Genomic DNA, 20,748 nt, shown 5'->3' with positions numbered 1-20,748 from the left:
CTTAAATAAAACTCTAAGAAGTATTTTCAGAGTTTGGCCTTATTTGATTTTTTTTTTTTAACTTTTGAACTGAGCATACCTAAGGAAAAGATGAAATTATATTATAGAAGGAGTTTCTTCTGTCTCACTGTCTTTCCATTTCATTTGATTTTATGTGTAATAAATATTAAGAGCTGGGGCTGGGGAGATGGCTCAGCGGTTAAAAGCATTGACTGCTCTTCTTAAGGTCCTGGTTCAATTCCCAGCAAACACATGGTGTTGCACAACCATCTGTAATGGGATCCAAGGCCATCTTCTGGTGTGTCTGAAGACAGCTACAGTGTACTCATATACATGAAATAAATAAATAAACCCTTTTTAAAAAATAAGTATTAATAGCAAAGAATATTTTTTAATTCTTTTAGGTTCTTTTACTTGATATTGTCATAGAAATGAGTACAGTTCTGTCCTTAGTATTATTATCTAGCAATGATTATCAGACAGCATGGTAATTGCTGCAGTATGTGCAGGCACATCAACAGCAAAACCTTCTGTTCTATGCTAAGAAATTTATTACACCAAGAGTTCACACGTTTATTTTAGTTTCCTGTTCACAATAAACTTACACATTTCTAACCTGTTCCTTCCTTTATGTTTTTTTTTTTGGTGGATTCTTTCCCCCAAGCAATATTTATCAAAATTTATGTTGCTACTGACATGAGAAATAGCTTATGATTGTTAACAGTAAAATGAGATTTCAAAGGTGGTCAGCCATTATGGTTTCCTATTTGCTTTACGATACAGTGTTTGTAGCGTAGCGTTCCTAAACCAGGAAGGACTCCTTGGGGAAATAAGCTGAGTAGATAATCAAGTAATTTGTCACATAAAACAGACTAAGATAGTGCCATCTGGTTAAGCCATTAACAATATCTATGTAGTTCTAACCGCCCATTATAGTGGCCAGACAGAGCCTCTCCACTTTCATTCACGCTGATCTAATTGTACCAGCTAAGAGTAAAGAGAGAGATTTGCTTCCCTTTCTATTGGGTCTGAGTGGAAGCCATCAATTTTTTTTTTCTCACTTCTACCTTAATGGGTTGAAATAAAGACTCACATGCATGGCTTTCCAATTTCTTTTACAATTTCATTTTATTACTTGGATATTTTAAGGTCAAAAGATTTCCATTTCCAAAATACGTAACAGAAATAATAAAGTAATAAAATTTGGACTTAGATAATATGGACATTTTTCTTTAAAGTGTCAATGTGATTTACAAATTATTAAAAAGGCAGTAAAACTTGAACTTGTATAGCATACACTTTACCTTAAACTGTCAGATGCATGGTTTTACTTTATTAATGTCACTAATATTTTTCTTATCAGTGTAGAAAGTGAAGTCCACTTATTTAAGGAATCATGAGACTTGCAAATGCTAGAAACTCCTATGTTGCAGAATTTATTCTCAGCCAACCAGTGTCTGTACTTATTTTGTATGTAACCAAAGGTCAATTCTATAATATTAGCTATAAAGTACAGGACACTCATGATACCCACAGACCCAAAGAAGTTGGGCAAGAAAGAAGGCCCAAGGGAGGATGCAGAGGGAGGGGGGAATTAGGAGGGAAAGAGGATCTGGAAGGGAATGGGGCTGGTCGGCATTAGGTGTGGGAAGAGACAGGAGCGAAGGCCAGAGAACCAGGGGAATGAATGGATATATGCAGCTGCTAGCGGTAGGGAGTTGAGGGAAGTCCCAGAGACCAAGGAATGGGGGAAGCTCCCAAGAGTCAATATAGGTGACCTTAGCCAGATGCCTAATAGTTGGGACATGGAACCTAAAGTGGCTACCTTCTGTAGCCAGGCAGGACTCCCAGTGGAGGGATAAAGACACCAACCCACCCATTAAACATTCCACCCCCAATTTTTCCTATCTAAAAGTAATGCAGGGACAAAGATGAAACAGAGATGGAAGGAAACGGCAAATCAATAACCAGCTCTACGTAAGACGCATCCCATGGGCAAGTATGAATGCCTGACACGATTAATGATACTCTACTATACTTTCAGATAGGAGCCTAGCATAACTATCCTCTGAGAGGCTCTACCCAGCAGCTGGCTGAAACAGATGCAGATACCCATGGCCAAACATTGGATGGAGCTCAGGGACATTTATAGAAGAGTTGGGGGGAAGTATCAGAAGCCCTGAAAAGTAAGAGAACTCCACAGACCATCAGAGCCAACTAACCTGGAGCCCTGGGAGCTCTCTGAGATTGAGCCACCAACCAAAGAGCATAGCACGGGCTGAAGCAAGGCCCTGTAGCACATATGTATCAAATGTGCAGCACAGTGTTCATGCGTATCCCCAATAGTGCTTGGCCCAGGCACATGTAAGGTGAGCCTTGTGGAATATCTTTGTAATGCCAGCAAAGGGAAGCAGAGAGAAAGAGATTCCTGGGACTCTCTGTCAAGCAAGGCTTGTCCAGTGACTCTTTCAAACAACAACGTGACAGTGATTATACAATACCCTAGGTTGACCTCTGGCCTCCATAGGTCTCTCTCTCTCTCTCTCTCTTTTTCTCTCTCATACACACACACACACACACACACACACACACACACACACACACATCACCACACACTATGCTCCACACAAGTTATATAGAGATTTCTTTCAAGGGCTGTCTGTCTATATGAGCTGAGGGCACCAATTCTCTACTTAGCTAAAATGACTCTGGTCATATGTTGAATTCCTCTTCAAAATAGGTTTACAAAGAGCCTGCAAAACTTGAAACAGCTTTTTCCAGACAGGTGCTGCAACACCTTTGCAGATATCCATTTGAAAAATAGTACCTTCTGCATGTCTAAAATATTTTTTTAATGAAAAGTCTCTTCCATGAGGAAAAATATTATTTCCAGATAAACTATTTCACAATAGAATATAATCAGAAATAAGGAAAGATGGTTTTGTTGTTGAGAACCCCTAACTGAAAAGACACCAAGTAAAAAGTTTATCCATGCCTATAAGAACAGTTTGATCCCCAGGAGGTCTGAAGCTTTGGATGCCGCAGAGCTATTACTGAAGGAACCTGGATTTCCCCAACCAATACTCCCTAATCACAACATATTGGATATCTCAATACAGTAGGCCCTAGCACAGAGGTTTTCAACCTGTGGATCCCGACCTCCACGGGAGGGGGTCAAATGACCTTTTCACAGGCTCGCTGAAGACTATCAGAAATATCCCCTATTTACATTACAGTCCATAACAGTAGCAAATTTACAGTTGTGAACAAGCAACAAAAATAATTTATGGTTGGAGGTCACCACACACTGAAGAACAGTACTGAGTTGCGGCATTTGGAAGGTTGAGATCCACTGCTCTAATACACAGCATTAAATGTATATAAATAGTAACCAGAAGTGACAAAAAAAAAAAAAAAAAAAAAAGACTTTGCCTCCTAACACCTGCCGCCAATGATCTTTTCCCTCAGGGAGCGCTAGAAAAAGGCTTCTTTAAAGGGCTACCTCTGCTTCGCTGTAGCCTTGCGCAGTGCATCCTGGGAGTCCTCACAAACTGAACTACTCCAGTAGAATGCTGGAGGGATGGTTTTTGTTTGTTCGTTTTTTGTTTTTTAACTTCTTTCCCCCCCTCAAAATATATTTGTTTCCAGGACATTCCTCCTTATCCATTTTACAGTCCGTGACTGGGAAGTTTACAGCATTGAATGTAACCCAGGTCCCTGAGTCCGCACTGGGTGATTTTAAAGCTCATGTGTCCTTAGTAAATGAACTGCTTAGCAGAGTGGGTAACCTCTAACTGTTTCTCTCTGTTCCTGACAATTGCTTTCTACAGCAAAGGCCGGTCTTATGGGCTGATTATAAAGACAATGCTGCCTTGATAGGCAACAGTAGAATGGGTAATGCAGCCATAAAACTATTCGCAAATATGTTCTCTGCCCAATTTGCATACAAACGCCGCTAGCCCTATTTACTCAAATTAGCGATGGAGTGGCTTATGCGTAGCCCTGTGTAGGCTGCGGTGACCTTTGCTTGGCACTTATTTCAGACAACTGCCACTCCAATCTTTTATAATTAACTTTCAAAATTATTGTCATGGTATCTTTGAACATTGTAAAGAAAAAATTAAGATTCCGTTGAAGATCCATTTTCACTCTGAGGACTCATGAGATTTGGGGTGGGATGTGGCTATCTTACATTTCCTGTTGTGAGAAGATGCCTGAAAAAAAAAAGTTGTGAGGAGGGTACCAGGAGGGAAGGCAACGACTGGAATTTAATAAGTAGAATAATAATAATAATAATAATTATTTTTTTAAAGAAGCATTCAGGAAGGATTTCGGTTGGCTCAGGGTTTGGAGGTCGGTGGTGGAGACTGGATTAAGGCAGTCCCAGGCTGGGAGGGGAGGTGTTTGCTCGCATCTTATCCATAGTCAGGGAACAGAGAAAGATGAGTACCGTGTCTGCTTTCTCCTTCTTCCTGTTTTGTTCACTTAGAGATCTCTGCCTGAGACACGGTCCCACCCTCATTCAGGTAGAATTTCCCTCCTCAACTAAACATCTCCAGAAATGTCTTGGCGTTATTTTTAGGATTGTAACTGAATTGCAACATCTCTCCCTTAGCCTTCTCCCAGACCTTCCCATATACCATTCTCCATTCTTCTTTTCACTAATTGTCATCGCATGCGTATTTGTATATAGTCCCAAATCGAACCTGTTCATTATGTATGCACATGTACATGTGAGTTCAAGGCTGAATGTTTGTCCCTGAACAATCAGTTGGTGTGCTCTTCCTGGGGAGGGTAATGGGGCTGGGAGGGGGGACTGCCTTCCTTATTCCTGGCTTTCCTCAGTTACCTAAAGTTCTTTGTGTAGAGTTAAGGCCTTGTGATCCTTTGATCCTTTACCTTGTCTAGTTTTGCATATGCATCGCTGTAACCGTTTTCTCCAGCTCCCATTCGGTCAGCGGTGTTAGTGAGACTTCATGGGTGTAGCTTATGATCTTACTAGGACAGCATCTCACAGGAAACTCCCTGATCTTCTGGCTCTGACAATCAATCAATCCTGCTTCTTTTCCACAATGTTGGCTGAGCCTTAGCTGCGGGAATGCTTTGTATCCCCTGCCGTTGTAGCCACTGAGACTGGGTGACACAAGACACAACTTGCATTTTGTTGCGGTCTCCAGGTCTCCATGTGTTACAAAATGAAGTTTCTTAAAGGCCTTTCCAGAGTTATGTCATCTAGGTGGTTCTAAATCCTGGGAAGCTGACCATGAATAATAATAATAATAATAATAATTTGATAATTAATCATTATTAAATTTTGCTTCTTTGAAAAGAATGTACTAGTGCAGTAAGAGTCATTCTACGAGGGTGACAGGAAAGCATGCAAACGAACACACGTAAATTCACTTGGTGGAGCTTTAAGAAAACGCACTGGGTACAAGAAAAGTCACCAGTAATAATAATAAAAATCATGAGTTCCCAGGTGCTCACTGCTATGTCACAGATGCATGTCCTTTGCAGGGAATCTTTTGAAGTACGTACTATTCTGATCCCTGATCCCTAGCTGAAAGAAAGGACCTAGGAAGGGTTAAGCCACTCTCTAGTAACGTGGCTAGAAGGCAAGAAGCTAGACTTCAGCCTTGCACTGTCTAACTTCAAAATCCATCCTCAGCCCTGCCCTTCTCAGCAGTCCTGGATGGTATTCTATCATGGGCTGCTAGCCAGGCTGTCTTTTCTGCAGGATTTTTATTAGATTATTTTGTCTAGCTTTGTTACTCTCTTTTTTTTTTTCTTTCAGAACTAGAGTAGACAAGTATTCATGTGGGCTTTTATATTTCAATCTTTATTGAGTCTATAAAAAACAATTTTGTAGACAAAAAAAGTTGCGTGGCTACCATATCCCCATGTGAATGGAGCTCCTGGGAAATTGTTCCAAGGCTTCGTTTGTCTCTGGTCACACCCAATCATCAGCTCTGGAATCTGAATAAGGCTGAGCTTAGAGTACTATTATTTGCAGGTCTTTAAAAATAGCGGCCGGAGGCCAGGTGTGGTGGCGCACACCTTTAATCCCAGCACTCTGGAGGCAGAGGCAGGCGGATTTCTGAGTTCTAGGCCAGCCTGGTCTACAAAGTGAGTTCCAGGACAGCCAGGGCTATACAGAGAAACCCTGTCTCAAAAAACCAAAAAAAAAAAAAAAAAAAAAAAAAAAAGCGGCCGGAGGACTTGACCTGCTGTTCTTATGGATTCTATTGAATGATGAGCTCTGCTGTTTAGATAGATCATTCTATTTGCCTTCTCCTTTAATATTGCTTATTGGCAAATCAGTGAGCAGTATTTTTTCTTCTGGTACTGCTTGAAATAAAAGAACTTTGTATTAGCAAAATACAGTTTGTACCTTAGTCTACTATCTATTACAAACATATCCAATAGCATTTGGCACATTGTCAGTGTATTTTAATTAGAATTATTTTATAAGTCAATAAATACTACATTATTATTGTTATTGCTTTAACATAATTTTCAATACTGAGTTAAAGGAGCATATCTGAATTTAGAATTCAGCAAATGGCCAAAGGAGGGGAAATCACCTTTTGATTGTTAGATCAAAAGCAATTGAACCTTGCCCTGAGTGTGCCGGCCTTGCCCACACCCAGTGACTAAATTGAACTATTTTTTGTTGATTTAGAGGTTTTCTTTTGTCAGCCGTGAAGACCAATTTTGCCTTATTGCTCCGATTGTCCAGTAGTTTATTTGATTTTGCCATTGAAGAATAAAGGACAGCTCACTTGCTAGTCAAGCAATGTCTCAGGTACAAATATAAAATGAATAATGGATTACTCGGTGGATCAATCCATTGGAGGAACATAACTTTTTGGTATTTCACTTCACTAGGCTATTATATTTATTTCATGATAATTAATGAGTGAGTTTTCGTGTTTAGTGATGTTCTAAAATGTCGGCCACGTCAGTCAAACAACCTCATAGCATTGGGGGTTATAATGTGGCATAGAAAAGAAAGTATAATTTTACATGCAAATTTACATAATGACATTCTGTGGTATGAAGGAGGAGATAACAGTGTTTAACAGACGGGGTTAAGCCAGGGTCAACTTTTCTTCTGGTTACTGAGAAGTGATGCATCAAGCAGAAAAAGAGGGAAATGGCTGTAAGCTGGCTGTATTTTAGAGAAGGACGGTGTTCTAGGAGTAGTCGGACCCATGCAGAAGTACAAATGTGGAATATTAGCATCGTAAGCCAAGTAAAATATGGACTCACAGTGGACTGAAGAAAAAGGAGATAGCAATATCTTATTGCCTATATTTTCTGTAATAAAGTAATCCATAAATGAGAGTGTTGTGAGACTCTTGGCTAGAAAGAAGGTAAAACTTGTGTTAAGTGCAATTATCAAGTTTATTCTGGTCCAAATTCATTACTAAGCTTTTTTTCCCCTAGAGTATTTCATAACCTGTGATTGAAGGACCTGGAAAACTCACTGGCATTTCATTTATACTTGGTGAGAGGCAGATCATCCCCCCCCCCCCAAGAACATTGTCTGAACACTGCTGAGAGATGTCACCTGACTAGTAAATGAATATTTTCTGGTGATTTTAATGTTAACATAACATTTCCGAGGCACGGCCCATCAGGGGTGCGATATCGTGTTTCTCAAGATGCATGAGACAAAGGCACTTAATGAGTTTTGGCTGCGCTGCACATATTGTATACAAGTCTGTTCAAACTGTTACAGGCTTCCTGCCAAGGCATGTAGGAGAAATTGCTTAAAAGATTAGTAGAGAAATGGCCTTATCCCCTGCTGTGTACCCCTGTGAATAGTGTGTCAACAGTTGTAGGAAATTTGGGATATAGATAGCAAGCAGTGTTGGTTCGAAGGAAGGCTAGTCCCCTTAAGATAATTTAAAGGGAAGGATTACAGGCCCTCCTTGCCTTATGATGCATTTATATTGAGATAACATTGTAAACTGAAAAAAAATAATTATTGTCTAAAAATGTAGGCAAAATATCCCTATTGTATAAATAGTGGATTTTGTATCTTGGGAGTAATCAACAGCTGTCTAATTGGACGTAAGGCTCACTCAGTGGGAATAAATTCATGTCTGGTATGGTAGACCTGACCAGCTGCCCATGCTGGAGAGGTCACAGCTGAGAGGAAGACCAGCTACTGCTGCCATTTTCCTAAACTACTACAACTTCTAATTGTATTCTAAGTGCCGTTCTTTACCCGCAGATAGATGATGCTTCCCCCTTTGTCACAGACGCTTCTTTTTTGCAACAGATGGCAACTCTGACAGAGATCCAGGGTGGCTGAAATGCAGAGAATAAGGGTCTAATGCCAAATGATACAACCACTACCCCTAAGAATGAGGGAACAGACACTCCAGGACAGGGGGAAGATGTTGTAAGAGCTGATGGACCCAGATGCCTGTTGCTAGATATTATATCCTAGGAAACATGCACCCATGACTGAATAAGACTGGCTTAGATGGGATGACAATTATCAGTTGATGTGCTAATGTGAGTGGAAGAAATTCTACAAAGTCGGATCCCTTGATGCAGAGCTGTGGGCAACTGATGGTTGCTGAGAAGAGAATCAGTTCTCTCCAGTGATGAGTCATCATCTAAGCTGTTGAATTCCAGGTGATTAGCCATGGACACATGTACATGTGAGCAAAAGTGAATGGATTCAGTAGCTTGCATATACAAATGTATATACATGTACATGATGCATAGTACATATACGTACAAATGTAACACGTATGTATTTGTACATAACATTGTATTATATGTGTGTCTATATATATGGCAGTAATAATTTCAAAAGAAGTCATCAGTTTGGGAGGGAGGATATGGAAGTAAGGTGATAAGGGGTGGGGGTGACTTGTGCATACAGATCTCAAAAAGTAAAAATACATTGTATGAAATTTTCAAGGAGTTAATATGAATATTATATTAAAAAAAAGAAACAACACTTTTAGGGCTTGGAGAGATGGCTTTGCTGTGAAAACTGTTGAAGACCTGAATATAGATCCGCGGCGTACAAAAGCTAGATGAGGCTTTCGTTCCAGTCTGGAACCTCAGCTCTGGGGAGTCCTGCCAGCAAGTCTATTCATGCTGGTGAGCTCTGGGTTCAGACAGAGGCCTCTTCTCAAAAAATAAGCCAAAGAGGGATTGAGGAAGATTTCTAGCATTAGCTATGAGCCTCCCCGTGCACACATTTCCATACACATCCATAAGCCTTTGTACCTTCCATGTGCAAACATTATAAGAACATGAACATGAATACTCACACATACACATACATGTAGACACATACACATGCATACAGACATGCAAACACACAGACACACACATACATGGAGACATACACACATGCACACACATGTATACACATAGACACACACACACACACACACACACACACACACACACACACACACACGATTAAATGTAAGCAAACTGCTGAGCACCACTGCTTATTCCAGGCAACCTTCAATGTGTCCAGAACATGTATGTTACCTAGCCTAAGCACTGGGCAAAAATCATCTGACTGAAACTGCATCTTATCATAGGACATTGAATATGTCTTGTAACACATTGAAGATTTGTCTTTACAAAAGCACTGGCTACCATGAACACTACTAGAGTAATTTTAGGAACTGAAAGGCTAATTGGAAGTTGTGGCTATGGCCACTAGCTGGCTCCCTGGAGATATCATGCCATATACTCCTAGTCTAGAGAAAATTCAAAATTCAAAGTAGGAATATCTGTTGAGTATTATCCAATCACTGTAAAAGTAAAAGTAGAAAAAAAAATAAGTCCAACCTTGTAAAGTCAAGGACTGTCTGCCATGACTCTATTGAAGGGGCTCTTCTTCATAGTACGGGATGACTTCAGAGGCAGCAGCCACACCTAGTCGTTCTTGGTGTCCCTTCACACTCTGCATAAATATTTCCTGAGATGAGTTCATTCGATAGACTTCATGAAATTGGGAGAGGCTAGGTACATTGCAATTTTAATATTGCATTTTTGTATGTATAGCAAAAGCTAAATTATTCATATTGTCATTAAATTTTAAAAATAAATAACAATTAAATTTCTTGCCCATTAATCATCTGCAAATGAAAGCCAGCAAAGGCTGCTAGTCTACGTGGCTGTCTGCTTGGAGGACACGGATTTAAAAAAATACTATTTCCATGCTGGATAACCACTACATGGTGAAAAAAGGAATCCTCTATGAAAATTTAAACGCAGAGGAGATGCTCTTTAAACTGTTTGTAAATTCTTTTCCATATTTCTTTTCTAATTACAAACTATTTTATATAGTTTTTAAAATAGAAAATTCCTTCTTTATGCATAATACAAGTCTGTTCAGCCTTTTTGTGTTATATCACTACAAAAATATTAGCTGACATTTACTAAATGTTTGCTATATGTCAGGAACTATTTAACGTACTTTATAGATACATACACATATGATTTTACACACACACACACACACACACACTCTAAGTCACATATAATTCTCAAGGGTACTATGATATAATTACCATTGTTGACAGTATTTGAAACATGGGAAAAGGAAGATCCCGAGTAAGTTGGGAACTTGTCCACAGTTTTACAGATTCAGTTCTCACTGTCTGTCTGTTTACAGGCTGTGTCCTCTGGTTTTTCACATTGCATGCGGTGGGTAGAAATGAACTATAATAGAGTTTGTAAGAGTGCATATTTTCTACTCTGTAATAAGACACAGCACCCAAGCTGAGTTTGGTGGCACAGTTTTGAATTTGGGACTATGCTTTAACTATTTTAGCTATCTGCACATCATGTTAACGCTGCAGCACGAAGTACAGTCTCACTGTGGAGCAAGTGTAAGCCCTGTTTGCCCCTGGATGAAATCCCCAAATGAAATGTAGAAGAAACACACCCAGAAAAGTTCACCCGTTCTTCTCCTTTCTCTCCTAGTCTACTCCCTTTCTCTCTTACTGTATCTGCTTTTTACCAGTCACATCTCTGGGTGAATTTGTTGGTGTTATTAGAAAATGCTCACTTTACATTCATTTTATGCAGATTGTTATTTTAGACATATTTACATTTCAATCCTCATTCAGAGTTCAGCTTAGCTTTTTGCTGGATTATCCCAAAGTCCTTAGCAAATGAATTTAGATGACTGAGGATTTACTACACATTTCAGTCTGCTATTCCCCCACCATGACTGTTGTGTGTTAATTGAATACTGTTGATACTAATTCAATGCTTAAGAACACGGTACTTGCTGTCATAGGGCTTTTCCTTGACCTTCAAAAAATGTACCAGTCATTCTGATGAACACTTGCAAACTATTTTAGATTTCTTTCAATCCTCTTAGCCTTTGTAGATTATCAGATTCACAAGGATTACCCATCAAGAACCAAATGGCAGATGTCAAGGGATTCTGGCTATCTCTCCTAGCATACCCCAGACCATCAAGTCTTTTTGCATTATTGTTTTCAAGAACTGTGGGTGCCGAGGAATGGAGAAGAATGTTGATGTTTGATGGAAAAAGTAGCAAGGTTAGACGTTATTGTCCCAAACAACCCAGGAAGAATATATTTATTCTATTTAAAGATAAAGTAATTGAGCTAGGGAGATGGCTTGTATAGAGAAGTGCTTGCTACTCAAGTGTGAAGACCTGAGTTCACGTCTCTAGCACCCACTTACCAAGGTGAGAAGTCACATGTACCCATAATCCTAAGTCTGTGGTAGGAGGGTAGAAACAGGAAGACCACTGAGACTCGCTGGCCACCAGCCTATCTGTAGGTTCAGCAAGAAACCCTGTCTCAAGGGAAGAAGAGTGAGAGATCAACATACAGTACCTTCTTCATAGGTTCACAAACATCAACATGAATATATCTGTGCATAGACCACACATTACATACACAGACACACAGAGAAGGGGGTGGTAGAGTTGTAAAGAACGAGTAATTTCAGCAAAATCCATATTTTAGTGAACAGGGGAGCATGATAAGTTACAAATGTGTGTGTGTGAGTGTGTGTTGTGAGTGTGTGTGTCTCCTCCACAATGTGTATATATGAAAGGAGACTGTGAACAGGCTTAGTACACTCGTCTAATGTCTATAATTGACTAAGAGACTACACAAAAGACAATTATGGGCAGACACTGGGTTTGAATGAACCGACATGATGTCTTCCAGGGAGCATTTCCCAGCATTGGGCTTTGTAAATCATTCATTTAATGTCCTGGGAAGGTTGTTCCATTTCACAGGAAGCCAACAAGATGAGTCGGACCTGACTCGGTAATGTTGGTGTGTGATAGTAACACTGGATGCTTGCTGAGGAGGAATTATTGCAGAATGGGGAAAATTTACATGAACTCAGCCTAAACAGATCATGCCTAGCAGTGCTGCTTCCTGAGAAAGAATAGTAAAGAAAGTTCGGATTGGCCTCAGCTTTCATCATAGCTTTTTCTGTCAGATGGATGAGCTTGCTAAGGTGAGCTCGTGTGAACTGCAGCTCTCTCCCTGCTGTCTTTCCTCTTCAAGACCAATGCTGTCATGATGCTTGTCTGTGTGTGTGCACATGCACTGCACACACAAGTGTCAGTGTGCATGTGCAAGCAGCCCAGAAGGAGAGAGAAGAATAGGGGAGGCAGTGAGAAGAAGTTAGGTAATTGGTTCCTAAGAGTATTTTTGTGTGTGTGTGTGTGTTGTGTATGTGTGTTTGTGTCTGCATGCATGTGTACCGTCAAGGTTGTGTTTGTGTGAATTACAATCCATTCTGAGACCTTCTGAAGCTATCATTGCCTCTTCCAATCAGTTTCTCAGGAATTAAGTTTGACTCTTGAAGAGGCAGGCAACAGCCTGTACCATTTATAAAAGTCCTTTGGTGATTGTGCATCCCTTAAAGGCCACCCCACAAACTCTGCACAGTGACACTTTAGCACACGGGCCTCCAGTGAGGACCTCTGCATTTCCTCTGCTAACTACAAAGAAAAATGAATCTCACAAATCAGTGGTGAGCTCACCTCAGGTATTTACTGTATGTTTAGAAAGTTTGGGAAAAGTGGAACTGGGATTTTTAAGTCCATTCCATGCAAGACTTAGAGAAAGTTCTGGAATCTCTAATAAAACCAGATAAACAAACAAACAAACAAACAAATCCCAAACCAAAAGCAACCAAACAACCAACCAAAATTCCAAACCATGTATGTCAATTGCCTATGAAGCATGGACTTGAGGACTTATCCAAGAGATTTATGGACACCAATTAGACACACGAAAATAAGTAAAAGCATCAAAGTAATATATGTTAAGATGGAGATTGAGATAAGGGGTGTGCCATTAATCACTTATTTTAAAAATTAAAAAAAATTCAACTGTGATCACTCATTGTCATTCCTGAGAGATGAAGGCCTTAAATCAGCAGCTTGCGTTGGTTAGCTTGGGGCCCTAGGTTTAGTTTCCAAACTCCTGTGACTTTGCAGCCCCTTTAACCTTAGCACTCTAGAACAGTGGGTCTCAATGTTCCTAATGCTGTCCCTCATGCTATGACCCTATATTCAATTACAGTTCCTTGTGTCGTGGTGACTCTAACCGTAAAATTATTTTTGTTGCTACTTTCTAACTGTAATTGTGCTACTGTTATGAACTGTAATCTTAAGTATCTGTGATTTCCGATGGTCACGGGTAAGCCCTGTGAGAAGGTCATCCCACACCCAGAGGGGATGCAACCCACAGACTGGGAACCTCTGCTTAGAACACTTGCTGCTCTAAGGTAGAGACACTCTTTTCACGACTATAACCTTATGATTTCTACTATCTACATATGAATCTAATTTTGTCCCATGTTACCGGCTTCTTCTTACTCTGTAAGGAAAGTAAGGAGGAGTGACTTGGTTTCGAAGCATGCATGCTTGCTTTCCAAGGAAGGAGGTTAAATGCTATTGGAAGCAGCTGTGTTTAATGCGTAAAGTGGTCGTTCCTAAATTGGATGCTTGGCTGGTGATCAGAGATTCTAGGAAAGCATTTTAATTGATTACAGTGTCTGGCTTCAAAATGCCCTTTGCATGTGCTTGGGAAATCCATTTTTTGGACATATATATCTTTCTTAAAGAAAATTCTTTCTGAGGGAACAGAAAAAGGTGTGAAGTCATATTCTCATCTAATTAAAGATTACACATTTCTTTTTCTAACATAAATATTTTGTGCCATGCACTTGCTTTTAACCTTTTTTTATACCACCTAGATATACATTTTGATATGTTCTGTTTTCATTTTATGAAATTTTAAAGATAATTTAGGGCTGGAGATATATGATTTGGTAGTTGACACCTTGTTTAGGGATACAAGGTTCTGGCCTTGATTCATAGCAACACATTAAAGTTCTCTGCTGTTTAACTTGATCATTGATCCATAAGATATTTCAAAATACAGTGCTTGGTCTGCATATGATTACTGACATGCGTGCTGCTGCTCATATCTGTGTGGTGAAAGACCTCCTGTGTTTGGGTCTTCCCCTTCTTTTTTTAATTAGATATTTTCTTTATTTACATTTCAAATGTTATCCACTTTCCTAGTCCCCTACAACCCTGGGAATCCTACTATCCCCTCTCCCTCCCCCTGCTTCTATGAGGGTACTCAAACACCCACCCACCCACCCATTTCCACCTCCCCACCCTGGCATTCCCCTACTCTGGGGCATGGAGCCTTTACAAGACCAAGGACCTCTCCTCCCATTGATGCTTGACAAGGCCATCCTCTGCTACATATGTGGTTGGAGCTATGGTCCCCTCCATGTGTACTCTTTGGTTGGTGGTTTAGTCCCTGGGAGCTTTGGGGAGGGGGGAGTCTGGTTGGTTTGGTTGATATTGTTGTTCTTCCTATGGGGTTGCAAAACCCTTCTGCTCAGTCTTTAGATAAATATTTACACAACATATAAAGCATTTATTATAGTATATATGTGATATATCACATACTTAGACAATTATATAAAATTAATATATTATGTGAAACTATCATGTTTCTAAATGAGGTTATCAATGTCCATTTCCACAGTCACACATTTAATCCAAAGGGCTTTCAAGGAGTGGAGAAAGCAACCAGTTGGCAGGGAGTGAACATAGGAAGTAGGAAGGAGGGACATTGAGTTAAACGTATTTAAAACATTATGGAGGAGGAGGAGGAGGAGTGTCAGTACAGGAAGGTCAACTGGATGCTTTCTCTGCCTCGCTGAGCTAGTAGGCTTTTCACCCCAGCATCTGGCTCCTGAGTCCTCTTTGGTAAAATAGAGTGGATAGAATTTTATTTTATAACATAACATCCCTCCTCTTTTTAGTTCCCAGTTTCTAGTAACTAACAGTTCTCCTCTCAACTTTCTGTGAGAGTTCTTAAGAGAAGCTTGCATGAGCATATGTGATCCTTATGTTTCTGTGTATGGTTTGCTAACGTCTACTGACACACCTGACTAAATTTCAATTTTAGTGGCCAAATAACATTCTATTATGCATACCCATCACATTTTCATTATATATTAGTCAGTTAATGGACACTTATTGGCTATTTTTCATAGTATTGCAATAAACTTGCACTTGTAAAATGTCTTTGATATAATGATGTATTTTCTCTAAATACATACTTAGTCATAGGATTGCTGAACTACATGGTGGTTATATTTTTGTTTTTAGGCTCCTTTACACAATGGTTATAGTAATTGAAATCCCCATCAACAGTGTACAGAATTTCCTTTTCCATGCTTGCCAATGTTCACCTCTTAAATTATTATTCTTATAGGTTTTCTTATTGGAAGAAGGGATCAAGTTGACATTTTGATATATATCTCCTTGATGATTAGTGATATTTAGTATTTTTTAATACAACTTTTGCCAATTTTATGTCTTTTGAAAAATATGTACTCATGTTTCCTGATTTTCAGATTATTCGAAATTCCCCTTTCAGGGTCTCTAGTGATGCACACTTCATGTGACCCTTTGGAGATCATTGTATTTTTCACCTTGTTCCAGCCTGCATGTCATACCCACAAGGAACATATTAGAGGCAGGAATGTGAAAACTCATGCCAGTGAACTTTGTATTTTGGGATGGCCTTAGAGGAATGACCTTCCGAAAGGGAATGTCTATGGTCTTCCATGTGTTGATAATGGCATAGACCTATGAAGGTCTATGATGGTCATAAAAATGCTGAACTTGTCATACAGGGTATTGGCCAGTGGGGCCTGATAGTTGGTGGTACAGAAAGCCTTGCTGGTGAAATTTATTAGTGGTTTACACCCATCACAAACATAGGGGTGAGCCACTTGGTTTCACCCCTTAAGTGGACCCTGGCCTTCTCCATGGTGGTGAAGATATCAGTAGAATCTACAATATACAGTAGCACCCCTTTTGTTGATGGTGAGATATCACTCTTGGAAGATGGATATGACCTTCCCATTTATGATACCTCCTCGTCTCAGCATTGTCTGTACCATTGGTCCTGCTGTGGAGGAAATCGGAGTGGAACATGTAATCATGGCATTGAAGTTAATGAAGAGGTCACTGATGGGAACACTATCCACTTTGTAGCCTAGTGATGAGGACATCAATATGACCAAATGTATCAGACCACACCAGTCCTCAAGTAGGAGACTGACACAACAGAGAAAGTTGTCTCTGGCACAAGGAGGAGCAGCACAAGGAGGGTACCACCTTACACAACATTTAGGTCCTACCTATTGCTCTGTTACTTACATTTGTCTTTTTGTCTACAAATCCATGTATGGGTTCAGCCCTACATTTTTCTGAGGGGGCATTGGTAGTTGAAGCTGTTGGTAGAATGAGAGTCAGTTTTTCCTGAGGATGTGTTCTGAGAGAGGCCACATATATTTTAGTAGATGGTCATACACCTATGCCCACACAGCAGCACTAAATTACTCAGTGGGTTTTAAAACGAAGAACATGAAGTTATGCAGAAAAAAAATGTTAGGGAAATACAAGAGGAACTCAAGCTAAGACACTGAAAGGTGGATGAGAAAACATTATATGCATAAATGAAATGATTAAAATATTAAACAAAAGTATAGTTAAGAAGAATATTTTCAACTATCATTTTGCCATTAAAATTATTTATAAATCATTTCATCAAATTTTCAAGATTCCTGAGCTCTTTCATAAAGATAAGGTACTATACGTATACTCTACAATAGTATATATATGAAGATTCTTTGAACTTGGCTTTGAGAACTTAGGTCAATAAATATCTGAAAAAATAATCTAAATGTAATTTTTTACTCTGGTTATAAATAATTTACACTTGAAGATTCTAATTGTTCTTTGTCGTGCTGGGTGACCTTGGATTATTTACTTCATTGTCAAAAGTCAATCAGTGCAGTATAGATTAGTGTTCTCGACACCTCTCAAGTGACTGCTGGAGTCCTCTTCCGTCTCATGGATTTGTGTTTGGAAGGATGAGTCTCTCTAATTAACCTTAACTGCTAGAGGAAGATTATGCTGTGGGTTGACACCGCCACTCTATTTTATGACACTGTTTACTTGGTGCTTAAGAATGCACTTCATCATTTAGTCTAATAAACTATCAAATGATAGATTGTTCTGGAAGACAGAATTGGCTTTGACGGTTAAAAACAGTAGGCTGTTTTACATAAAAAAGTCTAGAAATAATCTTAAAAAATCATTGTCTGTCGAAAAACTGAAATCTAGTTAAATGACACTCAGAACTTCAATGAACAATGACAAATTTCTTGAAACATAATTTTATACAAAAAGCAATAAATTAATAAAGATGCATTGTGATGGTGAAGGATATATTCTCTATATGGGAAGGGATATTATGATTGACATTCACACATTTAAAATCATCAGGCGCATGGACTACAGGAGGGGGATAGATAAGAACTTTTGATGTAGAGATTTGCATTCTGGTTCTAATTTTTTTTAAATACATAAGTCCTGCATACTTACAAAACTGCTCATACTACTGGTAATAACAAAGCAGAGAATAACAAAGCAAAAAGAAACGTAGATGTCAAAGGGCTTGCAATAGAATGAGACACAGGTATAGGCTGATAAAAATGTGCAATCCTTTAAATTTTCCGGTGTTTAGACCAATAAAGACATAGAAGGTGTAAACTGAGGTTAAAAACCTGCTAGCTCAATGAGGTAACTTTATTTTCTGAACTATATACAAAATACCAATTTAGAAGCCTAATTCTGCATCTAAACTACTAGCTCTTTAGAAATTTCTTTCTATGTGTCCTAGCTAGTCTATCTTTCTCTTGAACTCCTCCAAACCCAGGAGGGCTCCTGAGATCTCTTTCCTAGAACACTGTTTTATCTGTGTCCCGCCAGCTGATTCTCTGTTGCTCTGGCAAGCCCGAAGAGAAAATTCTTATCTCTTAAATATCTATTTAAGCTTCCATATAAAAGAAGTGTCTATCTCCTTCCCCACACCCTTGGTAGGCGGAAACCTGCCACCATAGGGGGAGGGGCTCCAAGCCAAGTCAGTAGGGGCAGAACCATTTCACCTTTAATGCACCCAGCTGACTTTGCCTGAGGTCATAGACCAAAGACCACAAGACCTCTCCCAAGAAAATTGTCTTAAATTAGGCAGGGACTTTCCATTCTTCAGCATTCTTATCTTTTGGAGGCTTTTAGAGACACACCAAAATTGCATCTCTTTAGGACACACCTAACAACTGAAATATCTATTTAAGCTTCTACATTTTGCTAACAATAAGGTTTTCTACATACAATAACAAAGTATTCTCTAACAACAATGGAAACAAACTCTTACAGAGCCATTGGACTTTAGAAATACAAAATTATGTGCTATTTTGGTAAGTCATGGAGATAACTCAGACTCAATTTTTTTTAATTTTAAAATTTGTTTTCTACATCCAATAATAAAGCATAACTGTTCATTATTTTTCCCTTCTGTTCATTATTATTACCATGTTTCATATATTTTGTCATAGTCATTTTGAGAATTAGCTAAAGCAAGGACTTGTAGGAGGAACAGCATGGACACCACTGCATAAATGGGATGTGTGGCAGGGAGGCACAGCCGCAAAGGCACCTCCTGCAGGAGGACCTAATTGAGGACTGCCTGATAGACCAAGGCTTGCTGACACAAACAATGCCAGCCAATCGGGAACTGCTGTTTAGAAGAGATGCTTTCTTGGGACCAATGGGGCTTCAGTATTAATGGAGCTTACAGCAGAGTTCAGCCGAGCTTGCCTAAGCATTTTTCACTTGCTCCCAGAACCTGTGTGCCACCTCATCTCCAATCCCCAAGGGTAGGTAGGGTCAGGCAGCAGGTCACCATTACTGTCATCAGCATCTTTACAGTCACCATCTCCATCATTATTTTAAGCCTTACAGCCTCTCCATCTCCTCAGGGCACTACAAGCTTAGTAACTATGGAGAACAGAAAAGTTTTCCTCATCACTTTGGGGACCGAGAAGCTGAACACAGTGACAGTAGGGTCTATGTATGGTCATGGTGTGCTTTTCGGGTCTGCGGATGGACAGCTTCTTGCTACACCACCCATCACATGGAAAGAGAGGTGACTTAGCCCCTTTGGGTCTCTTTGTAATGATATCAATCTCATTTGTGAAGGATTTGGTTATGAAGGACCGAATCACCTCCTAAAGGGCTTCCTTTCACATACAATTACACTGAGGTTTTAGCATGTGGGGTTTGGGGAGGTGCAATGACTGTAGTTAGTGTTATAGGATCTGAGGTAAGAGAGCAGCAGAGAATATGGAGTGGGTGACCAGCCATGTAGTAGATCACAGCAGAAGAACCCACATCGCCTGTTAGAAAAGCTTGGGGTTCTACAGTAGAACAGATGGCTGGGAATCTGCTGGCATTTCCTAACAATAGAGTCATGGGTAATATAGTCATAATTTTAAAATCATCAGCTTTCTCTGACCTAGAGACTTTGCAGGTGTGGCTACTGTGTCATGTGTGCCTCAGTAGGTGGCAGAGGGAAGAGAAGCTATATCTACGCTCAGCGTTCTGACCTGTGAACAACTGAAGGAATAGTACTCTAACCTTCCCTGATATAAGTGGGCCTGTGGCACCATTAGTCTAGTGCTAGGGTGCCTGGATAGGGAGATGGCCTGAGAGAACCACCAGGCCAGCATTGCACAGGCCCTGGTGGGCTCCCAGAGCAGGGAGTGAGCTCATGAGAGACAGCTCTTGCCTGGAACCGTTCATCCGGGACCAGACTAGGGCCCAGATCAGGGACCTAGGCAGTGAGCTAGTCTGAGATGACACTTGGCCCAATGCTGCACAGGTCTAGGTGAGAAGACCATGCCCCAAATGACCCCTGCCTGGTGCCATAATGAACAGGAAGGGCATAGCACTCCTGTGACCACCATTGAGACAACCCCAGACACTCAGAGACCCCAGGTGCCACTAAGAGGAGCGAGTAAATGGTAGAGATGTTAGAGAAAGAGAAACAGAAGGATGTGGGTGCAGTGAAGAGAGGCAGAACTGGAGACTTTTGGGTAGTGAGGAACAGCCTGATATGAATCGTCAGTGATACCGCCTGGCATTATGGGAGAGTCCTGGCTTGTGCTGGTACCAAGGACAACATGTAGGTCCATAGCCCTGCAATAGCAGGGGTCAGTTACCTTTAAAGGCCAGACACATATTCCTGGTCTGGGCTGCTACCTGGGGACATGTTGATGTCTGAGAACTGTGCAGAACTGACCCCACTC

General features: G+C 40.1%; 1 non-coding gene across 1 annotated transcript; it reads left to right on the top strand.

Moving 5' to 3' along the window:
* The first annotated feature begins 19,949 nt into the window (after positions 1-19,949).
* On the top strand, positions 19,950-20,080 carry LOC115029638 (small nucleolar RNA SNORA17). The gene has a single exon (XR_003835203.1). It is a non-coding gene; the product is annotated as a small nucleolar RNA SNORA17 (small nucleolar RNA).
* Positions 20,081-20,748: the final 668 nt, after the last annotated feature.

The sequence above is a fragment of the Mus caroli genome, unplaced genomic scaffold, assembly GCF_978045245.1.
Source record: "Mus caroli unplaced genomic scaffold, Mus_caroli_1 scaffold_17, whole genome shotgun sequence".
Lineage (NCBI taxonomy): Eukaryota > Metazoa > Chordata > Mammalia > Rodentia > Muridae > Mus > Mus caroli.
This window is presented reverse-complemented; position numbering and strand designations above follow the sequence as displayed.